This window comes from Phyllobates terribilis, unplaced genomic scaffold (genome assembly GCF_046119375.1).
Source record: "Phyllobates terribilis strain yellow unplaced genomic scaffold, ASM4611937v1 Scaffold_7__3_contigs__length_470593459, whole genome shotgun sequence".
NCBI classification, from domain to species: domain Eukaryota; kingdom Metazoa; phylum Chordata; class Amphibia; order Anura; family Dendrobatidae; genus Phyllobates; species Phyllobates terribilis.
The window spans coordinates 334590959-334614334 of NW_027362767.1; positions in this window are offsets into that span (position 1 = coordinate 334590959).

The window sequence follows — 23376 nt, forward strand, 5'->3', positions numbered from 1 at the left end:
CCTCACAGCCTCGGACTCCTGTGTCCGGTTCCTATTGTCTTCTGCCAGGGCGAGCTCTGCTCAGCTTCCAGCCCCTGGTCTTTAGATCCTAGCTCCTACAGAGCTCTTTGCTGTTACTTTCCCTTGCTCTCACTCTGACTCTGACTGTTCTCTGTTCTCTGACTCACTCAACCCCGCCCCAGATCCAGTTTATAAGGGCAGAATTCTCCCCTCCCAGGACTGGGGCAGGAGGATGTTGCATGTTTAAGGGATCCTGACCAGGAAACCTCCCACTTGCTCTCCGACGTAATATCTCTATTAATGTGGTGACCAGACCCCTGGGGTGCCACACATGGCTCTTGTAAGGGGCATTGCAGTTCCTCATAATTTTTGGAAAGCCTTCCATTCACTGCTTAGGCCAACAGTGCACAGAAGACCCAGTTGCTATAAATGGAAAAAAAGGTTTAGTTAACGCCCTCTGACCTCCATGTCATTTCCAAGGGGCATTGGAGTGCCTCGAAATTTTTGGTAGGCATTGCACTCACTGTATGCCCTATAACTGTGTAGCCGAGCCTCTCCTTTTGTTACAGAAACATATCCTACAAGACATATCTGGTGGACTGGCCTGATATTGATGTGAATGGTCCCTGTTCCTCCTGCTCTTTCTCCTTTACCACTACCTCATCCATCATTTATCACCTGAAGCTTTGTTTTAACGGGAGTCATAGAACTTGGATAGTAGCAGGAAAACATCCAGCAATCCTCGGAGGAGGTAGGATATGCGCCAAAACGCTGACCACCTCAGGCCTAGCCGCTACTACATACATGCGCTTGCATTACAACAAAACAAAGCAGATGCTAACTTCTATCATCCTCATCATGCTCCTCACCTTGGCACTCTCAACTCCCCTGATGGAGAAGCCAGGGCCCACCGGAGGAGTCTGATAGTCCGGTGGGCTCGGCCAATGCTGCCCTAAAGCAGGCCAGGCTAAGAAAAGTGTGGGAAAGGTTACTGGAACAAATAGGGGTGGCTGGGGACCGAGTATGGACACTCGGCCACCCCCTGGAGGCTGGGGAGCAAGCGGGGACACCCGGCCACCAGGCGGCTGGGGACTGAGTATGGATACCAGGCCGCCGACACAGCCATGGCGTGGTGGCCAGATTCCGCCTCCACATGCCCAAAAGGCCCAATTTAAAGTGCAAGCAAGCAAGCAGTATGGTATTGTAGCCTGGGGGTGGGTGGGTGGCAGGCTGCATACTTGCGCTTGCTTTGCAAGGAATGGGAGAGGTACAATTGAACACTGCCCTGGGACAAGGACTTGAATGGGGATAGTTGCAAGTCTGCAACGACATGTGCAAGGTGGGAGGCATCTCCGCATGTACCATGAACAGGGGTTTGGCATGCACACACTACAGCGGAATAGGCTCTCCTTCCCACTAAATACACTGGGGAGGGCACAGGTAATGTTTTGGTATACGCGTTTAATCTTATGTATAAGGCACACCAGGACAAATAGGGGAGGCTGGGGACTGAGTATGGATACTTCGCTGCCGAAGCAGCCATGAGGTAGTGGCCAGCTTCGGCCTCCTCCAAACTAAAAGGCCCCATTTCAAGTGCAAGCTAGCAGCATGGAATTGCAGTCTGGAGGTGGGTGGGTGGCAGGCTGCACACTTACACTTACATTAAAAGAAAACATAGCAGATGCTAACTTCTGTCATCATCATCATGCTCCTCACCTTGGCACTCTCATCTCCACCGATGGAGAAGTCAGGGCCCACCGGAGGAGTCTGGTTCTCTGGTGGGCTCGTCCAATGCTGCCTAAAGCAGGCCGGGCTAAGAAAAGTGTGTGGGGGGATGTTCCAAGGAGAAATAGGGGCGGCTGGGGACCGTTTATGGACACCCGGCTGCCCCCAGGCGGCTGGGGACCGTGTGTGGACACCCGGCCGCGAGGCGGCTGGGGACCGAGTATGGACACCCGGCCGCCGGGCAGCTGGGGACAGAGTATGGATTCCAGGCCGCCAACACAGCCATGACGTGGTGGCCAGATTCCGCCTCCATATGCCTAAAAGGCCTAATTTCAAGTTCAAGCAAGCAAGCAGTATGGTATTGCAGCCTGGGGGTGGGTGGGTAGCAGGCTGCATACTTGCGCTTGCATTGCAAGGAATGGGGGAGGTACAATTGAACACTGCCCTGGGACTAGAACTTGCATGGGGATAGTTGCAAGTCTGCATCTTCTGATGCGGCAAGGATCACTTATGATGGGCACACTTTTAGACAGTGACCTGGGAGTCAGAGATGCTTCCAGGGGTCTTCCCCATGCTGTTCCCATGTCTTTTCAGCACTTTATGCATGTGTCACACAGCACATGGCCAGATAAGGTTGTAAAATGTTAAAATGACATTTCCCGGTGAATGCATTTGTCATAGTTGAAAGCAATACAAAAGTGCAAAAACACATAAAAAATGCTACTTGTGAACATAACCGAAGGTGTGGAGGAGTATTTTTGTTTTTGGTCATCTATTTTAACTTATACACAAGTCTTTTCCCTGGAAAGGATGTTCCTTAACATATTTCACAGGAAAAAAGATTCACTTTTGTTTTTGAACGTTTTATTGTGAGCCCGTAAAAGTGGCTTAATACCTCTGACCACGTTGTTGACAGCAGTGACCTGGGGGGCAGAAATGCTTCCTGGGGCGATCCCCATGCTGTCCCCATGTCATTTGAGCACTGTCACTATCGTTTTGGGCACTTGGTAGGCTTTTAAAAGACTGCCGGTGTGCCACCGCAAAAATGCGCGAGTCTCCCATAGACAAACATTGGGCTCGTTGCTTGGGTCGAGCACCCGAGTATCACGGCGAGCTCGGCCCGAGCTTCGAGCACCCGAGCATTTTAGTGCTCGCTTAACACTAATCATTACTTTAAGAAATGAAGGTCAGTCAGTGCGAAAAATTGGGAAAACTTTGAAAGTGTCCCCAAGTGCAGTTGCAAAAACCATCAAGCGCTACAAAGAAACTGGCTCTCATGAGGACCGCCCCAGGAAAGGAAGACCAAGAGTCACCTCTGCTTCTGAGGATAAGTTTATCCGAGTCACCAGCCTCAGAAATCGCAGGTTAACAGCAGCTCAGATTAGAGAACCGGTCAATGCCACACAGAGTTTTAGCAGCAGACACATCTCTACAACAACTGTTAAGAGGAGACTTTGTGCAGTAGGCCTTCATGGTGAAATAGCTGCTAGGAAACCACTGCTAAGGACAGGCAACAAGCAGAAGAGACTTGTTTGGGCTAAAGAACACAAGGAATGGACATTAGACCAGTGGAAATCTGTGCTTTGGTCTGATGAGTCCAAATTTGAGATCTTTGGTTCCAACCACCTTGTCTTTGTACAACGCAGAAAAGGTGAATGGATGGACTCTACATGCCTGGTTTCCACCGTGAAGCATGGAGGAGGAGGTGTGATGGTGTGGGGGTGCTTTGCTGGTGACACTGTTGGGGATTTATTCAAAATTGAAGGCATACTGAACCAGCATGGCTACCACAGCATCTTGCAGGGGCATGCTATTCCATCCGGTTTTCGTTTAGTTGGACCATCATTTATTTTTCAACAGGACAATGACCCCAAACACACCTCCAGGCTGTGTAAGGTCTATTTGACCAAGAAGGAGAGTGATGGGGTGCTACACCAGATGACCTGGCCTCCACAGTCACCAGACCTGAACCCAATCGAGATGGTCTGGGGTGAGCTGGACCGCAGAGTGAAGGCAAAAGGGCCAACAAGTGCTAAGCATCTCTGGGAACTCCTTCAAGATTGTTATAAGACCATTTCCATTGACTACCTCTTGAAGCTCATTAAGAGAATGCCAAGAGTGTGCAAAGCAGTCATCAAAGCAAAAGGTGGCTACTTTGAAGAAACTTGAATATAAGACATATTTTCAGTTGTTTCACACTTTTTTGTTAAGTATATAATTCCACATGTGTTAATTCATAGTTTTGATGCCTTCAGTGTGAATGTACAATTTTCATAGTCAAGAAAATATAGAAAAATCTTTAAATGAGAAGGTGTGTCCAAACTTTTGGTCTGTACTGTATATACACAGTATATATATGTATATATATATATATATATATATATATATACACATTACAGACCTAAAGTTTGGACACACCTTCTCATTTAAAGATTTTTCTTTATTTTCATGACTATGAAAATTGTACATTCACACTGAAGGCATCAAAACTATGAATTAACACATGTGGAATTATATACTTAACAAAAAAGTGTGAAACAACTGAAAATATGTCTTATATTCTAGGTTCTTCAAAGTAGCCACCTTTTGCTTTGATGACTGCTTTGCACACTCTTGGCATTCTCTTGATGAGCTTCAAGAGGTAGTCACCGGAAATGGTCTTCCAACAATCTTGAAGGAGTTCCCAGAGATGCTTAGCAATTGTTAGCCCTTTTGTCTTCACTCTGCAGTCCAGCTCACCCCAAACCATCTCGATTGGGTTCAGGTCTGGTGACGGTGGAGGCCAGGTCATCTGGCGTAGCACCACATCACTCTCCTTCTTGGTCAAATAGCCCTTACTCAGCCTGGAGGTGTGTTTGGGGTCATTGTCCTGTTGAAAAATAAATGATGGTCCAACTAAACGCAAACCGGATGGAATAGCATGCCCCTGCAAGATGCTGTGGTAGCCATGCTGGTTCAGTATGCCTTCAATTTTGAATAAATCCCCAACAGTGTCACCAGCAAAGCACCCCCACACCATCACACCTCCTCCTCCATGCTTCACGGTGGGAACCAGTCATGTAGAGTCCATCCATTCACCTTTTCTGCGTCACACAAAGACACGGTGGTTGGAACCAAAGATCTCAAATTTAGACTCATCAGACCAAAGCACAGATTTCCACTGGTCTAATGTCCATTCCTTGTGTTCTTTAGCCCAAACAAGTCTCTTCTGCTTGTTGCCTGTCCTTAGCAGTGGTTTCCTAGCAGCTATTTTACCATGAAAGCCTCCTGCACAAAGTCTCCTCTTTGTAGAGATGTGTCTGCTGCTAGAACTCTGTGTGGCATTGAACTGGTCTCTAATCTGAGCTGCTGTTAACCTGCGATTTCTGAGGCTGGTGACTCGGATAAACTTATCCTCAGAAGCAGAGGTGACTCTTGGTCTTCCTCTCCTGGGGCTGTCCTCATTTGAGCCAGTTTCTTTGTAGTGCTTGATGGTTTTTGCAACTGCACTTGGGGACACTTTCAAAGTTTCCCAATTATTCGGACTGACTGACCTTCATTTCTTAAAGTAATAATGGCCACTCGTTTTTTTTTTCTTAGCTGCTTTTTTCTTTCCATAATACAAATTCTAACAGTCTGTTCAGTAGGACTATCAGCTGTGCATCCACCAGACTTCTGCACAACACAACTAATGGTCCCAACCCCATTTATAAGGCAAGAAATCCCACTTATTAAACCTGACAGGGCACACCTGTGAAGTGAAAGCCATTTCCGCTGACTACTTCTTGAAGCTCATCAAGAGAATGCCAAGAGTGTGCAAAGGAGTCATCAAAGCAAAAGGTGGCTACTTTGAAGAACCTAGAATATAAGACATATTTTCAGTTGTTTCACACTTTGTTGTAAAGTATATAATTCCACATGTGTTAATTCATAGTTTTGATGCCTTCAGTGTGAATGTACAATTTTCATAGTCATGAAAATACAGAAAAATCTTTAAATGAGAAGGTGTGTCCAAACTTTTGGTCTGTATTGTATATTTAGCCATCTATGCACATATACACAATAAATATATATACAGTTGAAATCAGAAGTTCACATACACTATATAAAAAGACACATATGCATGTTTTTGTCTATATCTCACATGAAATCGGAATAAACCTTTCCCGTTTTAGGTCAATCCCAAAAATGCTCTGTTTCTTAATAAAAATATAAAAATTTAACCTGTTGCAGGGTGAAAATGTTATTACTGTATGTGGATTATTATCTGCCTGTCAAGGTGACCTTTTACTTGCTGTACATTTGACTTGTGCCTTTTTTCAGTTAACTTGTAACTGAAATGACATTAATGCATCGGGACTTCACTATTAGAAAGAATCAAACCTGAAATGAAGAAATCAGACTTGAATCTAGAATTTCAGAAACCACATGTGTAGTAAAGAAGGATAACAACAAAATAACAGGAGTGTGCTGTGATGCGTTATCAATACAATGCTTTCCCCAAGTAGATGGAATGTTTCTAAGAAAACAAATACATAAATAAAGAAGTGCTTACTATTGTTTAAATATGACATTTCTATGCCACTTATGATTTATTTATGGTGATGTGTCCAGTTTGTATCTCAACAAAACATTTGTTTCTCCCATGCTTTTATTTTTATGGTAACCTGTTCTCTAGCATATTTGAAAGTTTGAAGAAATGGATTATTAACCTCTTAAGATAAAATTCATATCTTGTTTGATATCTTTTGGATAAAATTGCTACAGAATAACATACTGTATACATATGCCATTGTGAACAGAGCTGGGCAGGTGTAGTCATTTGTGGAAATTGACTTATGGCATCTAAATGGATGACAGATGGTGGGGGCTTGGTCTATCACCCCATCATCAGTTTCCCATGTGCTCTGATACCCTATACATATATCTAAAGAAGGTCTAAACTGTCTAAACTGAGACTGAAACTTTATATAATTACCATGAATTGCAACTAATTCATCTTTGTTCTACATCATTTGAGTGCCAAGTTCTTCATAGATATTACATTGAGAAAGTGATCTCTGTTCCATGTAGAAGATGATGTGTAAGCCAGCAAGTCACAACTGTGGTCATGTGTTGCAAGAGAAGACTTAAGCAGCGCTGGAAAAGATAGAAGATAGTGTACTGTAAGTATATTAATGTACTCATTACTCACACATTAATCATTGTTAACAGAGGGGGCAATAAAAAGAACCAAACTGCTGTTTTAACACCTTTACCCCTTCCCGACATATGATATACCCATACATCATAATGGGAAAGGTCTTCCCGACACATAACATAAAGGTTATTATGGTCATTACGTAGGCATATGTCCACGAGATTACTGCCAGGAGTACAGCTTAGCTAATAACCAAGCTCCTGCAGTACTAGCTGAGGCCTGTGCCAATACCATCTCTGCTTGGTTAAGCTTCGAAATGCTGCAATCAATCGAGATTGCAGTATTTAGAAAGTTGTCAAATTAGGCTCCCTCTCTCACAACATTGGCATCACCATGATGTGAACGCAGAGTGCCGATGAGTATCCTGATGACTAGAGGTCATAGAATGACATCTGAGACTTCCAGTTACAGTGCCATTTTAGACAACACCATTCTGTATGAATGTTACCACCTGAGAGAACGAGACTGATTTTTTTCTCAGCATCATCCTAGTTGTGCCATAGTTACTTCCATTTTTTTCCTTTTCCATTTTTTTTAGTTTTTTTATGACTAAAGAGGTGCTCGCTTCCAAGCCAATAAAAAACCCTTTGGTAGGTCACATGCTTTTATTTTAGTTTATTACTAAGCTAGCATATTTACAATTTTCACTCTGCAACACCAACTGTGCTCTGTTTTTTTTAAACTCAAGTAGAGTCAAAGTCAGTACACCTGTAGATGAAATCCTAGAGAAGTGTCATTTCCAAAATGAAGTTACTTTGTAGGGTTTTCTGCTGATTTGGCACCATATGGACCTGGCAAATGGAGTCCACAAATTATTTCAGAAAAATCTGCAATCCAAATGCCAAATGTCTCCTTCCCATCTGAGACAGGCCGTGTGCCCAAAAAGTAGTTTCAGACCAAATATTGGGTATTGCTGCATTCAGGAGAAATTGACTAACAATTTTGTAGGTTAATTTTCCCCTTTTGACTTGTTAAAATGAAAACGCTGAAGCTAGAACAACAATTTAGTGGAAAACAAGTAACTTTTCTTCATAGCTAGATGGCACAGAATTTTGTGAAACACCTGTGGTATCAACATTCTCACTACACGGCTAGATAAACTCATGGAGGACTGTCGTTGGTAAAATGAGGTCTTTTTTTGGGGGATTGTGCTGTTATACTATTAGCAGACCCCCTAGTATTAGGAGACCCACAGACCATTCCAGGAAAATCTGGATTCCCAAAGGACAATTTTTCCCTTTTGAGCTCTGCCGTGGGGTCAAACTGTAGTCTCTGATAACATATGGGAAATTGATGTACTCTTGAGAAAAATATTGCACATTATTTCATAATATGCAGTTATTTTTCTTTTATTACTCTTTGTGCAAATGACAAATTTGAGGCTAAAGGAGCATTTTATTGGAAACTTTGTAATTTTTCATTTTCACAGCTCAATGTTATAAAATGATATAAAGCATGTGTTCAAAATGCTTATTATACTCTTAAATTATTTGCTTTCGGCAGTTTAGTATTCAAAGTTGTGTCCCTTGTTGGGAGGGTCTGCTGGCATCTGGTATCTCGGGGGCTCTACAAATGCTACATGGTGTCTACAATCTATTCCAACCAAATTTTCTCTTCAAAAGACAAATAGCTCTCCTTCACTTCCGGGCTTTGCCATGTGCCCTAACAGTTGTCTCTGACCAGTAAATTGGGTTTTCCAGTAGACAGGAGAAATTTCGCAACATAATTTGTGGTTCATTTTCTCTTATATCCCTTTGTGAAAATTTAAATTTTGGGTTAAAGCAACATTTTAGCTGAGAAACCATATTTTTCATTTCTATGTCCCAGCGTTATGAAATTCTGTATGTGGTTTAAAAATGCTCAGTACACCTCAAAATGAATTACTTAAGGGGTGTAGTTTCAAAAATGAGTTTACTTTGTGGAGTCTCTGCTGTTTTAGCAGCTTAGGGGCTTTGCCAATCTGTTCGAGCCAAAATTGCACTCCACGTCACATATCGATCAAAATTTACAATTAACAAAAAGTACAATGTGTCACGAAAATACAAAAAAGCAAACTCGAAATCACTTAGATATGCAGAAACATTCCAGAGTTATTACCACATAATTTGACACATGTCTGATATGAAAATTTTGGCCTGGTCAAAGAGTTGAAAACTTGTTTCAGACAGAAGGTATCAGTCATGTAAATCACTTTCCTATCTTTCCTAGGTAGTGTTTTATAGACAGAAAAGTAAGTTCATGCAGGAATTTTTTTCTAAATTATATTTAAACCTGGTAGTTAAGGAAGCACAAGCACAGGGAGCTTACAACTAGGTAGCAAGATAGTACACTGATATTAATGGTGCTAAGGCACCTCCCAATAGGGGAGGGGTGCCTTAAATATCAGGTGTCTCCCGGCTGTTGGCTGGGGAAGTTTTCAGAACCGCATGCGCTGCCCCTTTAAGAAGCAAGAAGGGCACCCTAAGCACTCTTCAAGGAGTCCTGCAAGCCTTGCGCAGGTCCTGTGAGGAGACAGATGCTGCGGGGACCAGGGCAGCGTGGACTTGTGCAGGAGTGCCAGCGATGTTCTAACATAATTAAACCCTGAATGCCACTTTTTAATGTAAAGTGATCTAATATGGCTTCTGGTCTATTCTGGTTAGGCACAGTATGTTCCTATATAAATAACTTAAATGACTTGATCATCTAATTTTAAAAACTGGTGATGTCACCAAGAAGAGTCATAGGAGAAAACTGACCCATATTTTTAGTAAGCTGGCCTGGTTTCCTAAGAAGTCATCGGTTTGTAGCTACAGGCAAAAAACTGAACACTATATTGGAGAGTTTATATTAAGGTATCCCTACAGAAAGCTTAGAGGCTCAATGGGCACTGTACCAAAAACACACTTCCATTAATTTTATTAGTTTGTATACAGAAGTTTGAAATAGAAACACCTATGTGGATAGTGGCATATTTAGACTTTTTTACTGGGGAATTCAAAACCCTCATCAATTAGCCAAATTGGAGTATGATGACAAATAGCCACTTTCTCCCTCTGGAGGACCAGGCAGATATATTGTATACACACATATATATATATATATATATATATATATGTATATACAGTACAGACCAAAAGTTTGGATACACCTTCTCATTTAATGATTTTTCTGCATTTTCATGACTATGAAAATTGTACATTCATACTGAAGGCATCAAAACTATGAATTAACACATGTGGAATTATATACTTAACAAAAAAGTGTGAAACAACTGAAAATATGTCTTATATTCTAGGTTCTTCAAAGTAGCCACCTTTTGCTTTGATTACTGCTTTGCACACTCTTGGCATTCTCTTGATGAGCTTCAAGAGGTAGTCACTGGAAATGGTTTTTATTTCACAGGTGTGCCCTGTCAGGTTTACTAAGTGGGATTTCTTGCCTTATAAATGGGGTTGGGACCATCAGTTGTGTTGTGCAGTAGTCAGGTGGATACACAGCTGATAGTCCTACTGAATAGACTGTTAGAATTTGTATTATGGCAAGAAAAAAGCAGCTAAGTAAAAGAAAACGAGTGGCCATCATTACTTTAAGAAATGAAGGTCAGTCAGTCCAAAAAATTGGGAAAACTTTGAAAGTGTCCCCAAGTGCAGTTGCAAAGACCATCAAGCGCTACAAAGAAACTGGCTCACATGAGGACCGCCCCAGGAAAGGAAGACCAAGAGTCACCTCTGCTTCTGAGGATAAGTTTATCTGAGTCACCAGCCTCGGAAATCGCAGGTTAACAGCAGCTCAGATTAGAGACCAGGTCAATGCCACACAGAGTTCTAGCAGCAGACACATCTCTTCAACAACTGTTAAGAGGAGACTTTGTGCAGCAGGCCTTCATGGTAAAATAGTTGCTAGGAAACCACTGCTAAGGACAGGCAACAAGCAGAAGAGACTTGTTTGGGCTAAAGAACACAAAGAATGGACATTAGACCAGTGGAAATCTGTGCTTTGGTCTACGTCCAAATTTGAGATCTTTTGTTCCAACCACCGTGCCTTTGTGTGACGCAGAAAAGGTGAACGGATGGACTCTAAATGCCTGGCTCCCACCTTGAAGCATGGAGGAGGAGGTGTGATGGTGTGGGGGTGCTTTGCTGGGGACACTGTTGGGGATTTATTCAAAATTGAAGGCATACTGAACCAGCATGGCTACCACAGCATCGTGCAGTGGCATGCTATTCCATCCGGTTTGCGTTTAGTTGGACCACCATTTATTTTTCAACAGGACAATGACCTCAAACACACCTTCAGGCTGTGTAAGGGCTATTTGACCAAGGAGGAGAGTGATGGGGTGCTACGCCAGATGACCAGGCCTCCACAGTCACCAGACCTGAACCCAATCAAGATGGTTTGAGGAACCAGGAAGATCCAGCTGAGCAATCTTCTAAAATCCATAGTTTATTGGGTCATGAAAAAATACATAAAAAGTCCACCTTGGAGAAGGAACAGCAAACGCGTTTCGAACTATAAGTTCTTAATCATTGCATGGCAAGAAACAGTAAGGAAATGGTATTTATATGTCATGTCCTGTTATACACCTGTTCAAGGTCAGCTAATCAAGAATTTAAACACACATACCATGTTAAAAAAGTTAGTTTTTCAGAAACTGACTCATCTTGGGATAATTCAGAAGCCACCACCTCAGATGATCTTTCAGATTCTTCAACAGATTTTTCTAATTTCAGTACAAAAAGACGCAATACTGCATACAACAAAGGTCCAATGGGTGAGAACATGCTCAATACTACCTTAGTATCAAAAAACGGAAGAGGAAGAAACGAGGGGGCAGAAAACATAAAAGAACAGCTATCATACCCCTTGAGATACAAGAAGAAATACAATGTCCGTTAATTAACTTGTCCAGTTATATATTGTCTGAATCCCAAATTTCTGTTCTATCTAAAGGACTGTCTTTTTCACCTTCTAATGAATTTGATATATATAAAACCATGATGGATGTCAGCAAATTTGCAAGAGCATTGATTTTACGTTGTCATTTCTTTGAAGAATCATCCAATTCAATGAGTACAGATTATAATAAGTGCCAATTCAAATCAGAAATCCCTAATATAGGTACTTATGATGAATAAAAAACTCTTTTTGATTTATAATTATTACAGTCAGAAAACATACAAGATTGTATCAATATATAAATAAATATATTATCAAGAATCGATAATCTCCAAGGTGGACTTTTTATGTATTTTTTCATGACCCAATAAACTATGGATTTTAGAAGATTGCTCAGCTGGATCTTCCTGGTTCCTCATTGATCGTCTGGTAGCACTACTGGTTCCGTGCTGCTGATCTTCTAGGTGGGTGAGCTGATTTTCTCCTTTTTTCTTTGCCAATCAAGATGGTTTGGGGTGAGCTGGACCGCAGAGTGAAGGCAAAAGGGCCAACAAGTGCTAAGCATCTCTGGGAACTGCTTCAATATTGTTGGAAGACCATTTCCGGTGACTACCTCTTGAAGCTCATCAAGAGAATGTCAAGAGTGTGCAAAGCAGTCATCAAAGCAAAAAGTGGCTACTTTGAAGAACCTAGAGTATAAGACATATTTTCAGTTGTTTCACACTTTTTTGTTAAGTATATAATTCCACATGTGTTAATCCATAGTTTTGATGCCTTCAGTGTGAATGTACAATTTTCATAGTCATGAAAATACAGAAAAATCTTTAAATGAGAAGGTGTGTCCAAACTTTTGGTCTGTATTATATATATATATATATATATATATATATATATATATATATATATGTACAGTGGGTACGAAAAGTATTCAGACCCCTTTAAATTTTTCACTCTTTGCTTCATTGCAGCCATTTGGTAAATTAATTTTTTTTCTCATTAAAGTAGACTCTGCACCCCATCTTGACTGAAAAAAACAGAAATATAAACATTTTTGCAAATTTATTATAAAAGAAAAACTGAAATATCACATGGTCATAAGTATTCAGACCATTTGCTGAGACACTCATATTTAAGTCACATGCTCTTCATTTCCTTGTGATCCTCCTTCAGATGGTTCTACTCCTTCATTGGAGCCAAGCTGTGTTTAATTAAACTGATAGGACTTGATTTGGAAAGGCACACACCTGTCTATATAAGCCCTCACAGCTCACAGTGCATGTCAGACCAAATGAGAATCATGAGCTCAAAGGAACTGCCCAAGGAGCTCAGAGACAGAATTGTGGCAAGGCACAGATCTGGCCAAGGTTCCAAAAGAATTTCTGCATTACTCAAGGTTCTAAGAGGACCGTGGCCTCCATAATCCTTAAATGGAAGAAGTTTGGGACCACCAGAAGTCTTCCTAGACCTGGCCGTCCAGCCAAACTGAGCAATCGTGGGAGAAGAGCCTTGGTGAGAGAGGTAAAGAAGAACCCCAAGATCACTGTGCCTGAGCTCCAGAGAGTAGGGAGATGGGAGAAAGTTCCATAAAGTCAGCTATCACTGCAGCCCTCCACCAGTCGGGCCTTTATGGCAGAGTGGCTTGACGGAAGCCTCTCCTCAGTGCAAGACATAAGAAAGCCCGCCTAAAGTTTGCTCAAAAACACATGAAGGACTCCCAGACTATGAGAAACTACGATTCTCTGCTCTGATGAGACGAAGATAGAACTTTTTGGTGATAATTCTAAGCAGTATGTGTGGAGAAAACCAACCACTGCTCATCACCTGCCCAATACAATCCCAACAGTGACACATAGTGGTGGCAGCATCATGCTATGGGGATGTTTTTCAGCTGCAGGGACAGGACGACTGGTTGCAATTGAAGGAAACATGAATGCGGCCAAGTACAGAGATATCCTGAATGAAAAACTCTTCCAGAGTGCTCTGGACCTCAGACTTGGCCAAAGGTTCACCTTCCAACAAGACAATGGCCCTAAGCACACAGCTAAAATAACAAAGAAGTGGCTTCAGAACAACTCTGTGACCATTCTTGACTGGCCCAGCCAAATCCTTGACCTAAACCCAACTGAGTATCTCTGGAGAGACCTGAAAATGGCTGTCCACCAACGTTCACCATCCAACCTGACGGAACTGGAGAGGATCTGCAAGGAAGAATGGCAGAGTTTCCCCAAATCCAAGTGTGAAAAACTTGTTGCATTATTCCCAAGAAGACTCATGGCTGTACTAGCTCAAAAGGGTGCTTCTACTCAATAGTGAGCAAAGGGTCTGAATACTTATGACCATGTGATGTTTCAGTTATTCTTTTTTAATAAATTTGCAAACATTTCTACATTTCTGTTTTTTTTTCAGTGAAGATGGGGTGCAGAGTGTACTTTAATAAGGAAAAAAAATAACTTTTTAGAATTTATTAAATGGCTGCATTGAAACAAAGAGTGAAAAATTTAAAGGGGTCTGAATACTTTCCGTACCCACTGTATATATATAGTCCTCAACGTTAAAACTGTTGAAATTATAACGCAAAGAAGAAACAATTTTGGTGTTCTGGAAAACACACATTGCATACACATGTTAATGGTATGCAAATTATGAAACAATGGAAACAAAGTTTTCAAAACATCTCAATTTATTCAATAAAGAGTATGAGAGCCATGCAAAGAAATGCATGCCTCTATGCCTTTGCATGCTATAAATGAGGTTATTAATGGTTGTCTGAGGAAAGTGCTGCCATGCTGAATAGAATTGGGAACACAAATCATCAAGGTCCGCTGCTTGCAGTTCCTTTTGCAATTGCCAATTAATGACGTGCTGAATGAGAGACGAGTCCAGAGATGCACATTTCGACCATGTAGGCTGCTTAGAGAAGCACAAGCAACATGCAGCCTGACAAATTACTCTTGGGAGACTTTGGAGAAATGGCTGTACCACTGGTTCCACCTTCAAAACATTGGCTACCATACATTATGCCACCCCACAACATAATCCCGATAGTAAGACCAAGGTAATGTTCCCTCATGAATGACTCTTTATGGTATTGCCCACGTGGTTTTCAGACCAATCTCCAGCTATCATTGTGTTCAAGATAAAAGTGGGATTCATCGCTAATGGCGATAGACCTCCTTTCCACTCTAATTTACACCATTCTCTTCTCCAGTCTCCATCTAGAGACCAAGTGGGCAATCCCATGAAGAGGCCTTCAGGGAGCATCACAACAGTCCTACTCCTTGGATTATGGTTGTGGTATGGTATAATGTGTGGTAGTCAGTCGTCTCTAGTCCTCATTCAAACCCTAAAATGGTCACTATTTACCTGCATCATCTTTTAGGCTATGTGCCCACGATTCAGAAATGAAGCAGAAATTTTCCTGAGCATTTCTGCATCGCCTTGGCTGAAAAAATGCATGGGGATTTTACATGCATTTTTTCTGCCTGGGAGAAGCGTTTTTTTAATCATTTTTGCATGCATTTCTGAATGCATTTTTTCAAGCGCTTTTTCAAGCGATTTTGAGCATCACTTGGAAAAAGTGCTTGACAAGGTGGTCACACAATATAAATCCATGCAACTGGCATGGATTTATATTGTGTGACCAACTCATGCTGCTTTAAATGCAGCATCAATAGTAAAAAAAAGAATTAAAATGTAAAAAATAAAAAAAAACATTATATTTACCTCTCCGGCGGCCCCCGGTCTTCTTCTCCGGTGGCGTCCTCTGTCCTCGGCATCCTGTGGTGTTCTGAAAGGACCTGCACTGACGTCATTTAGTCAGCTGACAGGTCACGCGACCTATGACTAAATGATGTCAGTGCAGGTCCTTTCAGAACAATGCAGGACGCAGAGGACAGAGGACAGCACCGGAAAGGAGAGGCAAGTATAATGTTTTTTTTTATTTTTTACGTTTTAATTCTTTTTTTACTAATGGTACCCGGGTCTGGAGGAGAGTCTCCTCTTCTCCAGATCCGGGTACCATTCGTGCATTTAACCGTATAACATCAGCATGCATAGATGTATACTTGCGGATGTTATGCGGTTCAATGCAAGTCAATGGCGACAATTTTGCCGCGTTTACGCACAAGAAATGGTTGTGCTGCGGATTTTCCGCAATGATAATCTGCAGCGGAAATTTCCACAGCATGTGCACAGCACATGTGGATTATCATTGGGAAACATGGCAGACAACTTAACATGTGTATTTAATGCGTTTTCGCGGAGGAAATGGCGCCATGGAAACTCATTAAATCCGCATCATGGGCACCTTGTGGGGATACCTGGGTGGTCACTCAAGATGTCATGTGAGCCCACTCTCAGACTGATGCAATGTTTAGCTGTATAGAAAACAGCTCTGACAAAGTCAGCCAGTCCATGTAATAAATTGCTGTTTATTAATTTTAATGACCAATATGTAATACTACATACAGCCAAGGGTGGACATATCATTAGTGCAACCTGTGCATCCACACAAGGGCCCAAGAGGTAAGGGGGACACTGACACCACCAAAGCAGGTGACATTTTGCATTATGTTGAACTATTGGACTGCAAGGGGCCCATATATTGTTCTTGCACAGAGGCCCTTTTCTAGGCCACTACATACAGCCTAGGAAGGGGAAATTTATGATGAAACATTGGCCAGAGAAGCCAGATCTGTAACAAACAACTTATCACTCCTCCACCTCTTGTTTAAAAAGTGGTTGTCCTGCAACATAACCTCTATAAGTGATTTTCTTAAGCATCTCCTCTATGCATTGGTTGTTTCCACTATCCTTTTATTAGTATAGTATGTCCAACATTTTGTAGACTCACAGAGCCTTTATTTATGTAGAATTACACACTTATATAACACAACTGTACTGTTTTTACTATTCCCTGACCTATGTTACAGTAGCTGCTTTGTGTTGTTAATTTTTCTTTGTTTTTATATTGATATGCTCTATAGCATTTTAGGGGAAGTGAGTCAAACTGCCTGCTGTGTAAAGGTAAAAATAAATGTAATGTAAGTCATTGTTTTCTTATATAGCACCCCAGGAAGAAAAGTTTTCATAGTTCTTGCTGCTATAATTACACAGAAATATGACTTTGGAAAGAAATAAGCTGACCTTAGAAAAAAAATTGTGTGCGAAGTACCATTGGTAGCAACTTCCTTATGTCTAATTTATGATGCAAGTTCTAGTTCAAACTAAAAAAGGCTAAAAAATATAATCGTAAGAAAACGAAATTGTAATGTCTTAGGTAAATTTCCTATATGGTTTGAAAAGTACAGAATACTATATTGTATTATATTTGCATTGCAAAAGTGGAAATTAGACATGAATGGATCGATCCACAGGGAATCGAGTTCAAGTCGAATTTCTTAAAATTCATGGTTTCATGGTTTCACACACATTCGAACATTTTGAGATTCAATTCATAGTTTGCAAACCAAAAAAGACTTGCTCAACACCATTTCCCACACTGCTGAAGCATCAGAGAGAGGGCTAATATAATTTTGCATTGCAGCACTGGCCTTACCAAAATGACCTGCATCTATGACATCTTATGGTTTATCATACTTTGTACAGTGGTGGTCAGTACCTGGGCCATCATAAATCAGCGGCTTCCAGTGGAGCACAGTTTGAACGGAAGAGTTGTTTTCCATCTCCAGAATCACTGGGTAAGTCTCTCTCTCTCATGTAGAGTGTAAGCTCTTATGGTCAGCGAGGTCCTCTCTCTCTCTTGTAGAATATAAGCTCTTATGGTCAGCAGAGTTCTCTCTCTCCTGTAGAGTGTAAGTTCTTATGGTCATCGGGACTCTCTTTTGTAGAGTGTAATTTCAAATGGTCAGCAGGGTTATCTCTCTTCTCTTCCCCTGTGTATTTTACAAGCAATTACAAGCTTTTCAGTATTGGGATTCGCGCAAATTTATTCACCAAAAATAATATTTTTTGGGAAAATTTGTATAAGTCAGCAAATTCTAATTTCAATAGATCTGCTCATCTCTAGTACTACTGTAGTTTTTACATTTTATGTAGCCCTTTTTGAAAATCAAATTTTTTTCAATTTAGCAGAAATTATGAAAAATGTTTATAATGAATTTGTTAATAGTTTCGTTATCTACATGAATTTTATAAGTTCATAGTAGTTAAAGTTGAATCCTTCGAAAGAATAACACAATTCCATGTTGGTTGGATCTATGCTGTTGGTTGAACCTTCGTACCTGTTCTTTTACCTAACCGCCTATTATGAGACCGTGATTCCTTCTACTTGAGTGATTAGTGGATATGGAGACCTATACTTACAACACATTTATAATGCTGTTGTACTCACAGTCATAGGCGGATTATGATGAGGACGATCTGGGCTACCGCCCGGGCCCCGAACCTCCAGGGGGCACGGGGCTCCGGGGTGTCTATGGCCAGATTGTCCTCATTATTGTCCGGCTGACAGTGGCGGGGGGGCCCCCGGACCGCTCCCCCAGCAGCGGCGCACGGACGTTGCTTCTTCTTCGGCCGTGCCAGCACTGCAGCAGTTAACTTCCCTGTGCTGGCCCGGCCGCGTCACTGCTAGGAGACACGACCCTGTGCGTGGCCGTGTCTCCTAGCTGTGATGTCACGCAGTGCGCACCCGGCCTGCAGTGCTGCATCAGAAAGGAGCAGGACCACTGGAGCCGGGAGCAGGACCACTGGAGCAGAGACGGGGGATGGTGACTGTGTGTGTGTGTGCAGGCAGATATCATTGTGTGATGTCTGTTTATATGTATTTTTGTGTTTCAAATGTGTTTTTGCGTGTATGTATATGTCTGTATATATTTGTGTGCGTGCGTGACTGCGTGCGGCCTGCTGCTGAGTATATATGGTGCCGTGCGGCCTCTTGCTTTCTCTGGTGGGGGAGGCGCTGTGCGGCCTCCCGCTCTGTATAGATGGCGCCGTGCAGCCTCCTGCTGTGTACAGATGGCGCCGTGTGGCCTCCTGCTGTGTACAGATGGCGCCGTGCGGCCTCCCGCTGTGTATAGATGGCATTGTGCAGCCCCCTGCTGTGTATAGATGGCACCGTGCGGCCCCCTACTGTGTATAGATGGTGCCGTGCGGCCTCCCGCTGTGTATAGATGACATCGTGCGGCCCCCTGCTGTGTATAGATGGCATTGAGCGGCCTCCCGCTGTGTATAGATGGCGCCGTGAGGCCTCCCGCTGTGTATAGATGGCGCCGTGCGGCCTCCCACTGTGTATAGGTGGCGCCGTGCGGCCTCCCACTGTGTATAGGTGGGACCGTGCGGCCTCCCACTGTGTATAGGTGGCGCCGTGAGGCCTCCCGCTGTGTATAGAAGGCTACGTACGGCCTCCTGCTGTGTATAGATGGCTACGTGCGGCCTCCTGCTGTGTATAGATGGCTACGTGCGGCCTCCTGCTGTGTATAGATGGCTACGTGCGGCCTCCTGCTGTGTATAGATGGCTACGTGGGGCCTCCTGCTGTGTATAGATGGCTACGTGTGCTCAATATTGAGTCATACAATTAATGTAAGGCTATGTGCCCACGATGCAGAAATGCTCCGGAATTTTTTTGAGCGTTTCCGCATCTCCCTGGCAGAAAAAAAGCATGCGGATTGTACATGCGGATTGTACATGCATTTTTCCTGACAGGGACATGCTGATGTGAAGCGTTCTTCACATGCATTTCCGCATGCGGGTGTCAAGTGCTTTCCAAGCGATTTTAGCATCACTTGGAAAGTGCTTGACAACTTGGTCACACTATATAAATCCATGCAACCGGCAACCAGCATGGATTTATATAGTGTGACCGTAAAAGAATGGTAAAAAATAAATATATAATTACCTTCTGATGGCCTGCTGACGTCAGCGGTCACGTGACCCGTCACATGACTAAATGACGTCACGGCAGGTCCTTTTCAGACCAACGCGAGCTGCCGGCAAGCCAGGACGCATCGGATAAAGACACCGGGGGCCATGAGAAGGTAAGTATAATATTTATTTTTTATTTCATTCTTTTTTTACAGGTTCTATGGTACCCGGGTCTGGAGGAGAGTCTCCTCTTCTCCAAACCCGGGTACCATCCGCACATTGAAATGCATGGATTCTGCATGTACAGATGCAGTGATGCGGATTCCATGTGTTCCAATGCAAGTCAATGGCGGCGAAAGCGCCGCGCATCCGCAAAATAATTGGTAGTGCTGCGGATTTTTCCAATGATAATGATAATCCGCAGCGGAAATTTCCACAGCATGTTCACAGCACATGCGGATTATCATTGGGGAACATGGCAGACTTTCTACCAAGTGTTTTTAAGGGTTTCTGCAGCGGAATTGCCACTGCGGAAATGCTTAAAAAACGCATAGTGGGCACACAGCCTAAAAAAAATTATTATAATTAATATTGTGCCAAATTAATTTCACGTGAACTATAACATGATCTATCACAGGGGATCATGTGACATGTTATGTGATACATCAGGTGTGTGTGTGTGTGTGTGTGTGTGTGTGTGTGTGTGGGGGGGGGGGGGGGGGGGGGGGCATGCCTTCTAAACTGCCCGGGGCCCTTGCTACTCTTAATCCACCCCTGCTCACGGTGCATCTACACCAGGTGAGAGGACATCCTCTGTATTTATTTTGTTCTTTTTACTCACATGTCATGGTTGTGTCGCCACGAAGATCGTCACGATTGCACAGCCTGACTTCTCGCAGCTGAGTTTTTGGTGCTTTGTGCTTTTCGGCAGTGAGGGAGTTAACTCTCTCTCTCTCTGTGCTAGACAAGGTCCAGCCTCGCCCAGCTGCAATCAATTCTGCAGTAGTGAGATTCCTTCATATGTCTGCTGCTCTGTTAGGGAAGTGTCGGTGAAAGCATTTCATGCAGACTAACAGAGCGGATCGTGGTATTTGGAGTTTCAGAGATAAGTGTATTTGGAGTGTTTCTTCCCTTCCTCGCTTTATCATTTATCTCCTTTCCCGTTGGTGTTCCCTCTGTTGTAGTTGTGTAGTTTTTGTATGCAAGGTGGTTTTGGTTTTACCCTTGTACTGTCTCGTTCGTCTAAGTACTGAGTATTGGCATATTATTACCTGTCCCCTTTTGTTGTGATCGGGGTCCTTCTCAGGACTAGATTACTTAGGTGCAGGGATCCTCAGGAGGTAGGGGATACGCTGGCGGCCTGGACCTCTGTACCTTTAACAGTACCTCCAGGTAGAGGGATTAGTCAGGGCCCCAGCTCAGGGTCAGCTTAGGCCCCCTACCTCCAGTACACAGAGACAGCGTGACATTTTCACCGACCCCTTAGATTTTCTCCAGCTACCATGGATCCAGTAGCCGGTCTAGCTCGGCAGTTGCAGAGTTTGTCCATGGAGCTAGCGGACGTTAGGTCCAAGGTTTTGTGTCCCCTGGAGCAAGCTGGACCAGAACCTAAGGTAGCTCTCCCTGACAGGTTCACTGGGGGGCGGGACAAGTTTTTTGTTTTCCGAGAGGCATGCAAGTTGTACTTTCGGCTGCGGCCTCGGTCATCGGGGAGTGAAGAACAAAGGGTGGGAATTGTCATCTCGCTCCTACAAGGGGACCCACAATCTTGGGCGTTCTCTCTTCCCCCGGGCTCCCCGGCTCTCCAGTCAGTGGATAGGTTTTTTGCTGCTCTGGGTCTTGTATATGATGACCCGGATCGGATCTCCCTTGCTGAATCTAAGTTACATAGGATCCAGCAGGGAGATCGTCCGGCGGAGGAATTCTGTTCGGAGTTCCGTAGGTGGGCCACTGACACCCAGTGGAATGACCCGGCTCTTAGGAGCCAGTTTTGTCAAGGTTTGTCCGACAAATTAAAGGATGTGTTGGCACAGTATGACTCTCCCGCGTCACTGGAAGTCGCTATGGCCCTTGCTATTCGCATTGACAGACGGCTTCGGGAGAGGTGCGCGATAACTCCACCCCCTGTGATGACTCCACCTCCTACAAGGTCCCCTCATTTGGTGGTTCCCCTGGTCAGTCCAGAGGAGCCTATGCAATTAGGAGGGACATCATTTCGGGGGAGGGGACCGGTGGCACACCACAAGACTGGAAGGTGTTTCTTCTGCGGGAGAAAGGGACATTTTATTGGGGGGTGTCCATCCCGTCCTTTGCAGAGTAAAGAGTCGTCGGAAAACTTTTAATCCCAGGTTGTGTGGTGGACGGCAATCTGGGAGTAGGTATTTCGTCCCTGGGGTCATCTCAGTTTCTCGTACCGGCGGAGGTGGTGGTGGGTATGAGAACTGAGAAGATATCTGTTCTTTTAGATAGTGGGGCCGGGGCTAATCTGGTGGACGCTCGGTTTGCCCGGGTTCAAGGTATGCATTTGAGTGAGTTGGCTAAACCCATCCCCATATTCTCGATCGATGCCAGGCCCCTCGGTCAGGGAAGTTTTTTGCATGTTGTGCATAACGTAAAACTTCAAGTGTGGGCGATACATAAAGAACTGTTGTCTTGCTACGTGTTGGAGGGTCTTCCCACTCCTATAGTGTTGGGCCTTCCTTGGTTAACTAAGCATAACCCGGTTATTAATTGGCAATCCAGAGAGATAAGCCAATCGAGTAATTTCTGTAATAAAAACTGCATGAATACGGTCATCGGTGCTGTCACTCCTAGGGTCTTGCCTCCATTTTTGGTGGACTTTGAGGATGTATTCTCGGGGAAGGGGTGTCGTGAACTACCTCCTCATCGCGAGTATGACTGTTCTGTTAAACTGCTCCCTGAGGCCAAGTTACCTAAATCTAGGTTGTATAACCTTTCTGGTCCTGAGAGGCAGGCCATGAAGGATTATATTTCTGAAAGTCTGGCTAAGGGGCATATTAGACCTTCATCTTCCCCGGTGGCCGCGGGGTTCTTCTTTGTGAAGAAGAAGGATGGAGGCCTACGCCCTTGCCTGGATTTCCGTGAACTTAATCGGATTACGGTCCGAGATCCGTACCCGCTCCCACTTATTCCCGATCTCTTTAATCAGATCGTGGGCGCCAAATGGTTCTCTAAGTTGGATCTCAGGGGGGCGTACAATCTGATTAGAATGAAGGAGGGGGATGAGTGGAAGATGGCGTTTAACACTCCGGAGGGGCATTATGAGAACCTTGTCATGCCATTCGGTCTGACTAATGCCCCGGCGGTGTTCCAACACTTTGTTAATGACATTTTTCGCCGCCTGGTTGGACAGTTTGTTGTCATATATCTGGATGATATCTTAATTTACTCGCCTGATCTGGTGTCTCATCAGGAGCACGTTAGGCAGGTGTTACAGATCTTGCGGGATAATAAACTGTATGCTAAATGGGAAAAGTGTGTGTTCGCCGTACAGGAACTCCAGTTTTTAGGTTTCCTGGTTTCAGCGTCTGGTTTTCGTATGGACCCTGGGAAAGTGCGGGCAGTTCTTGAGTGGGATCTGCCTGAGAATCTTAAGGCACTACAACGTTTCCTGGGGTTTGCTAATTATTACCGGAAGTTCATTCGTAATTTCTCATCCATGGTTAAACCTCTCACTGACATGACAAAAAAGGGGACGGATTTTTCTAGGTGGTCTGACAAGGCTTGTCAAGCTTTCTCCTCCTTGAAAAAA